The following is a 13,759-nucleotide window of genomic DNA, read 5'->3' as shown; positions in this document are numbered from 1 at the left end:
CGGATGGTGCCGCCGAGGATGACCACACTGATGCCACCACTGATGGTGCCGCCGAGGATGCCACCACTGATGATGGCGGCGCACGCACAGATGGCAGCCAACCGAAGAGGCAACGGAAGGACCGGCGCCCGATCGTGCTCCGCACCCTCAAGGAGGAAGTTACTGAAGTGGACTCCAACGGGAATCCAACGGCGCCCGAACGAATAGTCAAGGGGTACTCGCTTCAGCTCGGGTGCATTGTCCGGAGCACCATCTCGATCAACACCGAGAACCTGAGGCATCCTGACCGAGGGAATTTGCGCAACCTCCTCTTCACGAAGCTGCACGAACGATACAAGTTCCCCGCTGAATTTGAAAACACAAGCCTCAAAGGGAATAAAGTGAACAATGCTGCCCTCACGAAGATGAGCAAGGCCCTGTCTACTTGGAAAAGCAATGTGAAGAGAATGATCGAGAAAGGTGAGAGTTATCAGAAGATCAAGGAGAAAAATCCTTCGATCACCGAAGATGACTACAACGACTTCAAGATCAATTGCTCGAGCACCGCAAGCTCCCAATCAAGTGAGTGGGGGAAACAAATGCGGGAGCTGAACATAGGGGAACACACACTCGGTCCCGGCGGTTACAGAGTGGCGGAGCCTATATGGGACAAGGAGGACGCGGACCGTGCCGAGCAAGGCCTACCGCCCCGCTTCGAGAAATACAGCGGTAACAAGCAGACTAGGAACTATGTCAGGGCCCGGTACAAGGAGGACCCGATAACAAAGGAGCTTACCACGGATCCGAAGACCAGGGCGCTTGAGCTTGTTCTGGTAAGGAATACACCCCCGCGTAATTAGCTCCATATGGTTGCATTCTAATTAATGAAGCCAAATTTCTAAATGGTTCACATTCCTTCCGCAGGCGACTGAAAGCAGTAGCGCGGAGTCGACTAAGAGCAACCCTTGGGACACCACTCTAAATAGGGGGTTGAATGTAATGAAGAACAAGGATAAGCTCAGTAAGCCGACGTCAGCTGGTCGTGTGGCCGGCAAAGGCTTGTCGACAAAATGGGGGTCATACTATACCGCTGGTGTGCGGAAGGAGAAAAAGACCAGCTCGGAAAGCCAGGCGCGAGAGGTTCAAGAACTCAAGGCACAGGTGGCGCGGATTCCGGAGATTGTCCAAGAGCAAGTGGAACAACGACTCGGAGCGACGATCACCGCCCTTGTGCCTACCTTGATCTCGGGGTTGAGTGCGTGGATTGCGGGCGGCCAACAGGGGCCGCCCCCGATTCCTAGCTTCACGGCCAGCAACTCGCATAATGCGATGGCGGGGCCATTGGTGCCTCCGGCGGAGGCGGCATTGGTGTCTCCGACGCCGGCACGGGAGCTTAATGCACCCGGGTGTACGCCGGCCGGCACCTCTTCAGCAAGCGGCCCCTCCGTCAACTGCACGCCCGCCGTTGGCGGTGCCTCGACATTAGCCGAGCTCGACGCCATCATCACGGTAACTAATTAAGCCTCTCTCGGCCGAGGACTTCATCTCCTTGCCTTTGACTGGGCATCCCTGACGCCCTACATGTTTTCGCAGGGCGCCGCCGACGTTCCGTGCACTCTCCTCCACTTCGTGAACAACGAGTTGGTCGATGTCGCCAAGGGCAAAATCGTTCAACCGGGCAACCCCTTGTTCCACGGTACCCAGATGCCACCCAACTTGTTTAGGGTTCAACTGGTTCGGGTGCTGCCAGGCTGCGACGACTTGTTACCTCCGATTCGACCCGTCGGGGCCGACGATGAAGACGTGATGACCCTCAGCGCCTGCCTGAGCTGGCCCCTGCTTTGGCCGAAGAGCCAGATTCGTTTGGGGGCGGGGGACACCACCCCAAAGACAACACCGCCAGTCGTGCCGGCGCCAAGTCGGCCCCATGGCAAGACCGCCGTAACGGTGCCGGACATCCCTATGCCACTGGATCCAAACATGCATATGGCACAGGATCAGAACGACGACGACGACGATGATACATTTGGCAACGTCGATCAGTACTTTGCCGAGCATGGGTACGATGGCGACTTCATGGGGCCTCCTTCTCAAGAACCAAACCCAACAAAAGACGTGTGCGATCTAGCTCGTACCGCGGAGAAGCCAAGTTGCAACAGGCGCCGTCTGGCGTTCAGCTCTCAGGAGACGCCTCCAGCTGCCGACTTCACCGAGCCTCAGATAGGCGAGGTGCGAAATATTATCAGCCCCAACACACTCAAGAAGGCGGTCTGTGAGCAGAACTCGGTCCCATTACAGGAGAAGAAGAAGGCACGCAAAAGAAAGACTAAGAAGGGTGCGAGCCAGCCGGCACCGAGTACGATCCGTGCTCAGGACGGGCCACCTTCACCGCAGGATATCTCGAGGAGGGTGCATGTGGCGGGTAGGGCGATGCTACCGACAAATATGCTCAATGCTGCAACCGGTGCTATGCGGAGTCTGCATGACAGTGTTCTTGCTTTGGAGAAGCGGCGTCTCAGAGAGAAGGATGTGGCATACCCGGTTTTCGCGGCCAAGGTGCCAGAGGGCAAGGGCTTTGTGGATAACTCCATCGGGCGTACGATCGTCCTGCGTTTTGATGACATCCACGCTATGTTGAACCTTCATCCGCTGCACTACACCTTCGTTCGGCTATTTTCGCTGAGTATGGAGATGCGGATCATTCGCGACAAGACCCCGGACATCGTGATAGTCGACCCCTTCTACATGCGTGCCAAGATCTTGGGCAGCGCTGGGGACCGGCAAGTCGCGAGTTCTTACCTCGAAGGCGTCATTCTGGCAAACCAAGATAAGGATAACTTCCTCGTGCCTTACTTTCCCGAGTAAGTCCTCCCCTCAACCGGCCCGTAACATATGAATTCTTACATTTCGATCGTTTTTCTTTTAACATTCCGTGTTTTCTGCAGTGACACACGTTGCACGCTCATCCTCCTAAGCCCCAAATATTCCATGGCCACGTATTTCGACCCGGACCGTCAGTCGAACGTAGACTACACAAATGTCAAGAAGGTTCTTGATGATGTTCTCCCCGGCTACGCCCAATCTGGAGGCACCTTCACCAGGCCTATTCGTAAGTACGGCAAGCACGTGTTCTCCCACAATACGACGTTCTGCTGCGTCAAGCAGCCGCCTGGCGGTCAGAAGGGTGCCTACTACGCCATCCATCACATGCGGGCGATCGTACGGGACCATCATCAACTTCTGCTACCGAGTAAACTCAAAGATTGGGCCGCGAGCGTGTCGGCAATCCAGGACGCGGACCTCCGACAAGAATTCTTTCGCATCCAGTCGGAGTTTGCGGAAATCATCCATCAAGATGTCCTTCGTACCTCGGGGCAGTTCTACCTCAGAAATCAACCGTCCAACAGTGACATCGACACAATGCTACAAATGCAGGCTGACAACGACCGTTATTTCATGACTCCCACGATAGACGGCGGCTTCATCCACGCTCCGGTCCCTTGAGTCGAGTCGAAAGCAGTGATGCTGTGTCTAGTTCTGAAACATCGATTGGCTCATGTTGTAATTAAACTTTAATGAACTTGTAGTATGTCTCTTTGGTTTCGAGAGTCGTTCAACTTAGATGTAATCGATGCTATTAATGTCTTGCTTTTCTCTTCCGATCGTTCTGTTGCATAATTATATATTGCTTATGTATTGTCTGTGAATTGGTACTAACGTTTCGTTTGGCTAGTGCATAGCGATGCCGACGTATGTCGTGTACAAGGGTAAGGTTCCCGGAGTCTACGATGACTGGGAGGAGTGTCGGAGACAGGTTCACCGATTCAGCGGTAACAGTTACAAAGGGTACACCACTAGGGCCGAGGCCGAATCTAGATACGCCCGCTATCTAGCGGGAGAGGGGAGGGAGCGTTGGAGGAACCGGATGAAGATGAGTTTCATCGTGATGATGCTCATCGTGATGACCGCAGCTCTCTTCTATGTGATGGTAGTTTAGATGATCGATATCGACTTGTAATGTGAAGACAAACTCGCTACTCGCGGTCTCGAGACTTGTAATATAATGTTCTATCTTTGTTCGGTCTTTTCAATTCGGAGACTAATATGATGAATTGTATTCGGAGACTAATATGATGAATTGTATTCAAAGACTAATCTTCTATTGTATTCGATGAATCTGTTGTTGATGTGTGCTGTCTATATTTTGTCAAATTATACATTTTGTAACCTGTGCAAAAAACAGAAAATAAAAAAATAAAAAAACCTAATATTCATACTAATGGCGCATCACATGATAGTGCGCCATTAGTATGACAAAGCATACTAATGGCGCATCACTGGTAAGTGCGCCATTAATATGCCATGGTTACTAATGGCGCATCCAGTGCTGGTGCGGCATTAGCATGCCAAAGCACCTGGATATACATGGCCCCTGGGAGGCATACTAATGGCGCACCCTGGCCTATACTAATGGCGCACCCGCGGTGCGCCATTAGTATACCAGATACTAATGGCGCACCAGGTGGTGCGCCATTAGTAAAAATTACTAATGGCACGCTGTTAATGGCGCACCACAGATGCGCCATTAATAGCCATATTAGGTGCGCCATTAGTAGGGGTTTTTCTAGTAGTGGGCCTCTGATGCCCACTTCGGCAAGCGCACCTCTTCGGAGTGCTGCGCTACCGTCGAGGACGCACCATCGAGCTCCACCGGCAAGTACAAGAAGACGATGGCAGCTCCACCTGAGACCAAGAAGGTGTCCGCCAAGGAGGACGGCACTGGTGGTACCTTCACCATCAGTGCCACCCTCGACCCAAAATAGGAAAGCGCGCTCATTGCTTTCCTACGGGCGAATGTCGACGTATTTGCATGGCAACCGTCTGATATCCCTGGTGTTCCCAGGAAAGTAATTGAGCACCACCTAGCCGTTTGTCCTCATGCGCGGCCCGTCAAGCAGAAGGTCAGGAAGCAAGCAGTGGAGTGCCAAGAGTTTATTGCAGAAGAAATCAGGAAGTTGGAAGCAGCAGGGCTTGTCAGAGGGGTGCTCCATCCCACGTGGTTGGCCAATCCTGTAGTTGTGCGCAAGGCCAACGGAAAATGGAGGCTTTGTATAGACTTCACTGATGTCAATAAAGCTTGTCCCAAAGATCCATTTCCCTTGCCGCGCATTGACCAGATTGTTGACTCCACAGCCGGATGTGATTTGCTGTCATTTCTTGATGCGTACTCAGGATACCATCAGATCTTCATGGCAGAAGAAGATGAAGAGAAGACCGCATTCATTACACCATGTGGCACATACTGTTTTGTATGGATGCCCTTCGGGTTAAAGAATGCTGGTTCAACATTTGCAAGGGTAGTCCATGTCGCTTTTGAACCCCAGATACACAGAAATGCGGAAGCCTACATGGATGATATAGTGGTCAAGAGCAAGGAAAAGGCTACCCTAATTCAAGATTTAGATGAAACCTTTGCAAATTTGCGCAAGATCAACCTCAAGCTTAACCCCGAGAAGTGCGTGTTTGGAGTCCCTTCCGACAAGCTTCTCGAGTTCTTTGTGTCTCAGCGGGGAATTGAAGCCAATCCCGACAAGATCAAGGCCATTGAGCAGATTGAAGCACCGAAGCATGTCAAGGATGTACGAAGACTTGCCGGTTGCGTGGCTGCTCTCAGCAGGTTTATCTCTAAGTCTGCTGAGCGCGCCCTGCCGTTTTTCAAAATATTGAAAAAGGCAGGTCCAATGAAATGGACTCCGGAAGCGGAGGATGCGCTGCAGGACTTGAAGAGATATTTGTCCTCCACTCCAATACTTGTCGCACCTAAGCCGCAGGAGAAGTTGCTGTTGTATTTAGCGGCAACCAATCAAGTGGTAAGTGCTGCGTTAGTAGCGGAAAGGGAGGCGGATGATGAGCCAGTGACCACGGCAAGTGAATCCAGCAACAGGCAGGGGGCTTCTCCGAAAAGCTCTGGTCCCGACAAGGACGGATCTGCGCAGGTGCGCGAGGAGGTGCAGAAGAAAATGGTGCAGCGCCCGGTTTACTTTGTCAGTTCTCTTCTGCAGGGGGCTAGGTCAAGGTACTCTGGTGTGCAAAAGTTGCTTTTCGGCCTCCTCATGGCCTCGAGAAAGCTGCGCCATTACTTCCAGGCACATGAGAGCACAGTTGTCACTCGCTTTCCGCTGAAGAGGATACTGCAGAATCCAGAAGCAACAGGTAGGATTGTCGAGTGGGCACTGGAACTGTCAAGCTTTTGCCTCAAGTTTGAGAGCACGTCAACTATCCAAAGCAGAGCACTGGCAGAGTTCATAGCAGAGTGGACGCCAACACCAGATGAAGAAATCCCAGAAACGAGCATCCCCGTCGAGGAGGCAAGCAAGGAGTGGCTCATGTACTTTGATGGTGCCTTCTTGCTGCAAGGCGCCGGTGCTGGCGTGCTACTTATCGCGCCCACCGGAGAGCACCTCAAGTACGTAGTCCAGATGCACTTTCCCAAGGAGCAAGCAGCAAACAATACTGCAGAGTATGAGAGTTTGCTTGCCGGCCTCAGAATCACAGCAGACCTTGGGATCAAGAAGCTCATCGTCAGGGGTGACTCACAGCTTGTCGTCCGCCAAGTGAACAAGAGTTATCAGAGTCCATTGATGGAAGCTTATGTTGATGAGGTGAGAAAGCTAGAAGAGCGCTTTGACGGCCTGCAGATGGAACATGTTCCAAGAGCTCAGAATGACGTTGCTAATGGCCTGTCAAAGTGCGCCGCACTAAAGTTACCTGTGGAACCAGGGATCTTTGTGCTCAAGCTGACTCAACCATCCGTAACACCATCAACTGGACAAAACAAGAAGAGAAAGTTGGTTTCTGGTGACTACTTTCCGGCAGAGCTTCCCGAAGCCGCCGCCAAGAAGGTCCCCAAGATCAACGCCAAGAGTGCTGAGGAGCAGTCTGCTCCGGCGAGCCATACGGTTTGTTCCGTAGAAGCAGACGCTCCCGACAAGTTTTGCTCCGGCAAGCTTGCCGGGGAGCATCACGCTCCGGCTGAGCCGCAGGTTCTTGCCGTAGAAGCGGATGTTCCCGCAACAGCAAATATGCCTTTAGTCCTTGTTATCGAGCCGCAAGCTCCAGCATGGGCGTAGCAGCTTGTCCATTAACTTGAGACAGGAGAGCTTCCCGAAGAACAAGAAGAAGCGGAAAGAGTAGCCCGGTAGTCAAGTATGTACAAGTTTGTCGACAACACAGTGTACAGAATAAGACTCAACGGTGTGAAATTGAAGTGTATTCGCCGGGAAGATGGACAACAACTGTTGGCAGATATACATGGAGGCATATGTGGTCACCACATTGGCGCAGGAGCACTTGCCGGCAAAGCGTTCCGGCAAGGTTTCTTTTGGCCGACAGCCCTCCAGGATGCAACTGCACAAGTAACCAAGTGTGAAGCGTGCCCGTTCCATTCCAAGCAGATACACCAGCCAACTCAAGCTCTCCAGACAATCCCTTTATCCTGGCCATTTTCGGTCTGGGGGCTCGACATCCTCGGCCCCTTCCCCTGAGCTGTCGGGGGCTTTGAGTTCTTGTACGTCGCCATTGACAAGTTCAAAAAGTGGCCAGAAGTGGAACCAGTGAGGAAGGTGACAGCACAGTCAGCAGTCAAGTTCTTCAGGTCGATTGTTTGCCGTTTCAGGATCCCTAACAGGATCATCACCGACAACGGCACGCAATTCACGAGCCGCACCTTCATGCAGTATGTCCTAGATCTTGGCGCCAAGTACTGCTTCGCTTATGTTGCTCACCCGAGAAGCAACGGTCAAGCGGAGAGGGCAAATGCTGAAGTACTGCGAGGACTCAAGACCAGAACTTTCGACAGGATGCACAAGTGCGGAAATAACTGGATCGAGGAGCTGCCGGTGGTTCTTTGGTCGATCAGAAGGACGCCAAATCGAGCCACTGGCCAGACACCTTTCGCTCTAGTCTATGGAGCAGAGGCAGTTCTCCCCACGGAACTCGTTTACGGGTCGCCTCGAGTGCTTGCTTATGATGAGCTCGAGCAAGAGCAGCTGCGACAAGATGACGCGCTGCTCCCTGAGGAAGACCGTCTTCAGGCTGCTGTGCGAGCCGCTCGCTACCAGCAAGCTTTGTGTTGCTACCATAGCCGCAAAGTTAAAGCCAGAAGCTTCGAGGAAGGCGACCTTGTTCTTCGGCGCGTTCAGTCCGCCAAGAATTCCAACAAGTTGACGCCGAAGTGGGAAGGCCCTTATCGGGTGAAACGAGTCACTAGGCCCGGCGCTGTCCGCCTTGAGACCGAAGATGGCATTCCGGTGAGCAACTCCTGGAACATTGAACATCTTCGTAAGTTTTACCCATAAGGCGCGGTTGCCGGAAGCTTTTCCGGCAACCACCTTTTGTACAAGTCTTGCCGCTGTTGCATGTAATCCTTTGTACAAAGCCGGGCGCAGACCCCGTGCATAAATAAAGCTCATGTGCTTAGCACATCTTGTCAATTTCACGCATTCTTTTTTTTCGCATGTGTTACCTGACATCTTGTGCAGCACCTGCCTCCGGTAAGCGATGACGAGCCGTAAGGCTCCATATCTTTATTTTCTCTTCTCTCTTTTTCTCAAAAAGGAAAAGGTTCCCTCGCACACAAAGTTTGCCGGGGGGAAAGGAGAAGATAATGGTGTGGACCGGGCCGTTCAAGAAAGTTTCGCCTTGCCGGGAAGCAAACGACAGAAAAGCTAAGTTGCCAAAGTTTGAGCAGTCAGTTTTTAAATTTTAAGTTATTTTCCTTGAACGACCGTGCTTTGTTTGGAAACCTGTGCGCGAAGGAACCAACTCACAGCTAGTTGCGCCCTTACTTTGTTTTGAGTCCGCTCAACAACTTAAGTGAGCTGCGACTAGTTGCGGCAAGGTTACTTGTCGGTAACGGCACCGCTAGCAGGCTGCTGAAGTTCCGCACTCAGCGCTCCAGACAAGGGTGCCTGCGCCGGCAAGTTTTCCTAAAAAGCGTAGGGCAAAAACATACAAAGCCAAGAGTCAAGTAAAGGAAGTAACATGGCATTCATTACCTAAGATAGAGTTATATTACAAAAGTAACTTGTCGCAGCTCTAATAAAATGTTCTCATGACATGACTAGCAGCGGCAAGCAAAGAAGAAAACGGGTGGCCTAATCTACGCGGCCGCCATCGACCCTCTTGACTTCATTCACCTTGTCCACAATGGGTGCGACAAGGGCTTTGAGCGCGTCAAGATCAGCATCTGCCGGCAGCTTCTTGAGGACGTTGGCGAAGTTGAGGCCTGGATTGCGGAAAGCCACCTTCACCAACACTTTCTCCAAGACTCGGGCGCAGATCGTGCGTGACTCGTCGGCTAGCTGCTTCGGGATCCTCTCTCGGAGCTGCCGAAGGGCTGTCGCCACGCCTTTGAAGAATATAGTGAGCTTGGCGCTGGTGGAGATTCTCATCGGAGGAGTACCCAAAGTCCTCCACCCCCAGTTGTGCCAGCTCCCCGTCAATGACAGCAGCAATGTTCACGAGGCCCTCCGTCCAGAGCTCCACAGTATCCCTGAAGGTGTTCTGGGTCTCGGCGACCCTCGCCAGCAATGATTCGTTGCCTTTGATCTCCTCCTTCAAATCTGCCTCCCGCTTCCTGGCGCCGTCCAGCATCTCCGACAGGGTGGCCAGCTTCAGCTCCAGATCGGCATTGGAATCCTTGGCGGCGCTCAGCTCCTTGCCCTTCTCGGCGAGTTGACCCTGCAGCTCACCATGGGCGAGGGCATCCTTCTCGCGCTCGAGCTTGAGCACAGCCAGCTCCTCGCCGCTCGCTTTCAGCTCAGCCTCCAGCTGCACCACCTTTGCCTCCAGTCCCTCCTTGGCGGCCTCAGCAGCTGTGGCCGCGTCCTTTGCTTCTTTGAGCGCCCCGCCAAGTGACTGCTCGCGCGCGGCAAGATCCTCCTCCTGGCTGTCGAGGTTCACTTTCCTCTGAGTCAGCTCCCCTTCCCGCGTAGAAAACTCCTCGGCGGCAAGCCGCCGCTGCTCTTCGGCTTCGGCCTTCTCAAGGATAAACGCCTTCCGGACCTCGATGAGCTGCGCGTGCTCCTCTGCGATGGCCCGGAGGGCCTCCTAGTTTTGCTCCCGGAGCTCCTCCGCATGCTTCTCAATGTCTGCTCCCGCCTGCGCGACAAGCGCTTCCCGGGACTCCACCTTGGCTTGGCGGGCACGGTATAGCAACACCAGCTTCCGGAGTAGCCGCTCCTCCTCAGACTCGCCACTGCTGCTGCTTGGCGCGTCGACCAGTGACAGCCCAGCAGAGGCGAGCACTTCACCATCGAAAGTTTCTCCTTCAACTGGTGCCCTGGAGCTCGACGCCCAGGGAAGGTTGATGAAGACACCCTCGCCGGGCTTCAGATAGGCGCCAGGCTGGGGCTCCTCGGAGCCTGGAGCTGCGGCAGCGGCGGAGGGATCGGCGGTCGGTGCAGCGCCTGGCGCTCCTGCGGCTTCAGGGCCGTCAGTGCGACCGCCGGACCCTTCGCCAGCTCCCGCGCCAGCAGCCGTGGCGGCCTCCTCGCCGGCGGGGTCGTCGACACCGGCTTCTTCTTCGGCGGCGACGGCATCGTCAGCATCGCCGCGGACATTCTCCTCGCCGCCCGCCTCGGTCTCCATTGGCCCTGTGGAAGGTGGATCTCGCGGACGGAGGAGAAGAAGTCAAGACCCAAAAAGAAAGATCAGAAGAATGCAAGGGAGATTCCAAGCAAGGGATTACCTGCACTGGGATCCATGTCCATGGGCTCCACCACCGGAGGCTCGCTGGTGTTGCCCCTTGCCAAAGACTCCTCCCTTGCCGGGGATTGTTCCCTTGCCGGGGAACGCTCCCTTGCCGGGGAATCATCCCTTGGCGGTGTGGTGGAAGCGGAAGGCACGTCGGAGGCAGTATCCGAGCCTCCGGATGAAGTTGTTCTGCTCCTACACAAGCAAGTCAACAATCAGATTTCAGCAAAGAAAAGAGCACCCGTGTGCGCCCAAAAAGAAGAAAGTAAATCATGCACTTACGCTAGGGGCTGCGCTGGGGGCTGCTTCGCGGAGTGGTTGCCGGATCCGGCAAGGTGGTCTCGGGCGCTCCCTCTGTTGTTTCAACGAGCTCGTCCACGATGATAACCACCGGAACCTTGGCCCTCTTCGCCGCTCTTTGAGCCAGCGTCCTAAAAAGGAACAAGTTCAGATCAAAGCAAGTCAGATACAAGATAAAGCTGCAAAAATTGAAGAACTACAAGTATTTAGCAAAAAAGTCTTACTCTTCTTCCTCCTCGTCGGAGCTGAGCGCGGAGAGGTCGAAGTCCAGCCCACCGGCGGCGCGACGGGGCGGAGGGGTAGGATCCCTCGTCCGCTTGGCGGGCGCAGTGGTGGTGGCGCGGGATGATCCTGCTCTAGTTGCCGCAGTGGTACGAGGCGCTCCCGCAGCAACATCGCTTGCCGCGGTGGAGCGTGTCGCACGACGCGTTGGCTGCTGAGTTCTTTGCCGCCCCGCTGCGTCCCCGCCCCTGCGGAGGCGCCTCCTTGGTTGAGCTGGGGGCTGCGCTGTGGGCTCCGTCTACGGCAAGTGGCCTGGAGATGGCGGGCCGCTCGCACCCTCGGCGGGCTCACCCTCGGCAGGCTCACCCTCGGCGGGCTCGCTCGACTTGACCTCCGGCGCGGCAAGCTCTTCCTCGCTGTCAACCCACTCTCGCTCGGCGAGGCTTGCCGCCGCCTCTGCCTCTGCCTCTTCCACAGTGAAGCCAAACTCACCTGCGGCAGCGGCTGCCGCCGCCTCTTCCGCCCTGGTGGCGATGCGTCGCATCTCCTCCTCGGTAGTGTCGCGGGTGAGGTTCCTCTTCTCGTTGGCACGGACCTCCACCTCCACCAGCCCATCGAAGAATTGCTGCACCACCTCGTCGGCTGGCTCTTGCCACGTTGGGACAAGGCCATGCGAGTCACACTGCGGCATCATCGTGCGGATGCGGTCGAGGGAAGAATTGTTGCACAGCGGAATGACTCCCGCTGGCAACCTAAACCACTCTGGATGCTGGGGATCATGCTTGAACAGCTCCTTGAGCATCGCATCTAGCTCCAGCACGGTGAAGTTGAAGTTGAGGCCCGGGCGCAGCCTCATGATATCTGTCGGCCCGCCAAACTCCCAAGCAGGTCTCTTCCTCTCTTGCAGGGGGGGCGATGCGGTGGCGGAGAAAATCTGCGCCTACGGCACCCACAGTCAACCCGGCAACCCTGAGACGCAAGATTCTGGTGGTGGCGATCTTCAATCTAGCACCCTTCGGGGCCAGGCTGCTCCAGTCGTTGCCGTGAACCACTGGGACTTGGTGCAGGGCGGTGAATGGCTGCGGGTCCTCCTCCATGATCCAACACCACTCGGCTCTCCACTCCTCCCACTTGCTGCGGAGCTCCCCTTCCAGATATGCCTCCTTCTTGCCAGCCCGCGAGATCCAGGCGATCCCCCCGGAAAGCGGCTCTCCTCTCTCGACCCGGGGCATGAAGTAATGGCGGAAAAGAGCGACATTTGGGTGGACTCCGACAAAGTTTTCGCACAGATGTGCGAAAACGGACATGGTCAAGACGGTGTTGGGGGTGAAGTCAAGGAGATGAAACCCGTAGGTGTTCATGATGTCGCAGAAGAATTCCGAGAAGGGCGGACAGAGACCACAGTAGAAGAACAGCGGGAAGAAAGGATACCCGTATGGAGCACGACTCGAAGCAGCGGCAGAGAGTACCCTCGTGCGCGGATGCGCACGCGTCTCCGTCGACCAGAACAGGTAGAACCACTGCCTCAGCCCCGCCGCGTCAAGCTCGACGGGGAAAGTGGCCCGCTCCTTTCGCAGCGCCTCGAGCCGCAGCACCTCGGCCGATTTCGCGACCTTCCCGGTTTTCGGAGCCATGGCAAAGGTGGCGAAGGAGGTTGAAGGCGTTGGAGGCGGCGGCAGAGATGGGGGGGCGGAGCGCTGCTCTCTCAGAGAAGGGGGGAGCGGCGGAGATTCTGGAGTAGTAATCGGCGAAGTGAGCAACGGCCTCTGTTTCCTCTGCTTATAAAGAGGGAGGAGGCGGACGTTACGCTTTTTCGAATAGAGAATTACCCACGATCTCTCCCACGACGCCACAATCAACGCGTGCCGTTCGGGAGGGCGCGGTGGATGTGGAGTAGGAAACGACACGACCCAAGCCGCGTGTGCCCGTGCCCTGTTTTGGGCCTGGCCCAACAGCGCTCGGCACCGTGTGTGGCCCAGGCCCGGGGGCTCCTGTCGGTGTACTAGAGTAGGGGTACCCTAGTATCCCGAACTTGTGCACGGGCAGTGGCAGCACCCCGCGGCAAGGCTCGCCGGGCCACCGCCAAGATCCTCCGTGGCTCCTTAAAAGACAAGACCCCGGCAAGAGGAGCTTGCCGGGAAGCCAATCAAGAACAAAGTATTCAAGCTAAGAAGACAAGGCCCCGGCAAGAGGAGCTTGCCGGGAAGGCCAACCAAGGCATCACAAGAAAGCTTGCCGTGGCGCACCACGCGCCCCGGCAAGGCTCGGTGAGCGACAAGCTCCCGGACCCGACAAGGCGACAGCCGCGGCAAGGTACTTGCTGCGGCATGCGGCCACTCCGCGCCCAGGCTCCAGCACATCCACCAACGTGTCGTCCTGGGACCCTTCCAGGCACGCGTGGCGGAAGGCTGTGCAGCCAGCGGTGTGCAGTGGCAAGCGGTGCTAACAAGAAGGCCATCGTGGTGATCGGTGGCGCCCCTGACGGTCTCTCCTCGCACTGTTT

Source organism: Triticum aestivum, chromosome 6B (genome assembly GCF_018294505.1).
Source record: "Triticum aestivum cultivar Chinese Spring chromosome 6B, IWGSC CS RefSeq v2.1, whole genome shotgun sequence".
In the NCBI taxonomy this organism is placed as follows: domain Eukaryota; kingdom Viridiplantae; phylum Streptophyta; class Magnoliopsida; order Poales; family Poaceae; genus Triticum; species Triticum aestivum.
Note: the sequence above shows the minus strand (reverse complement) of the source record.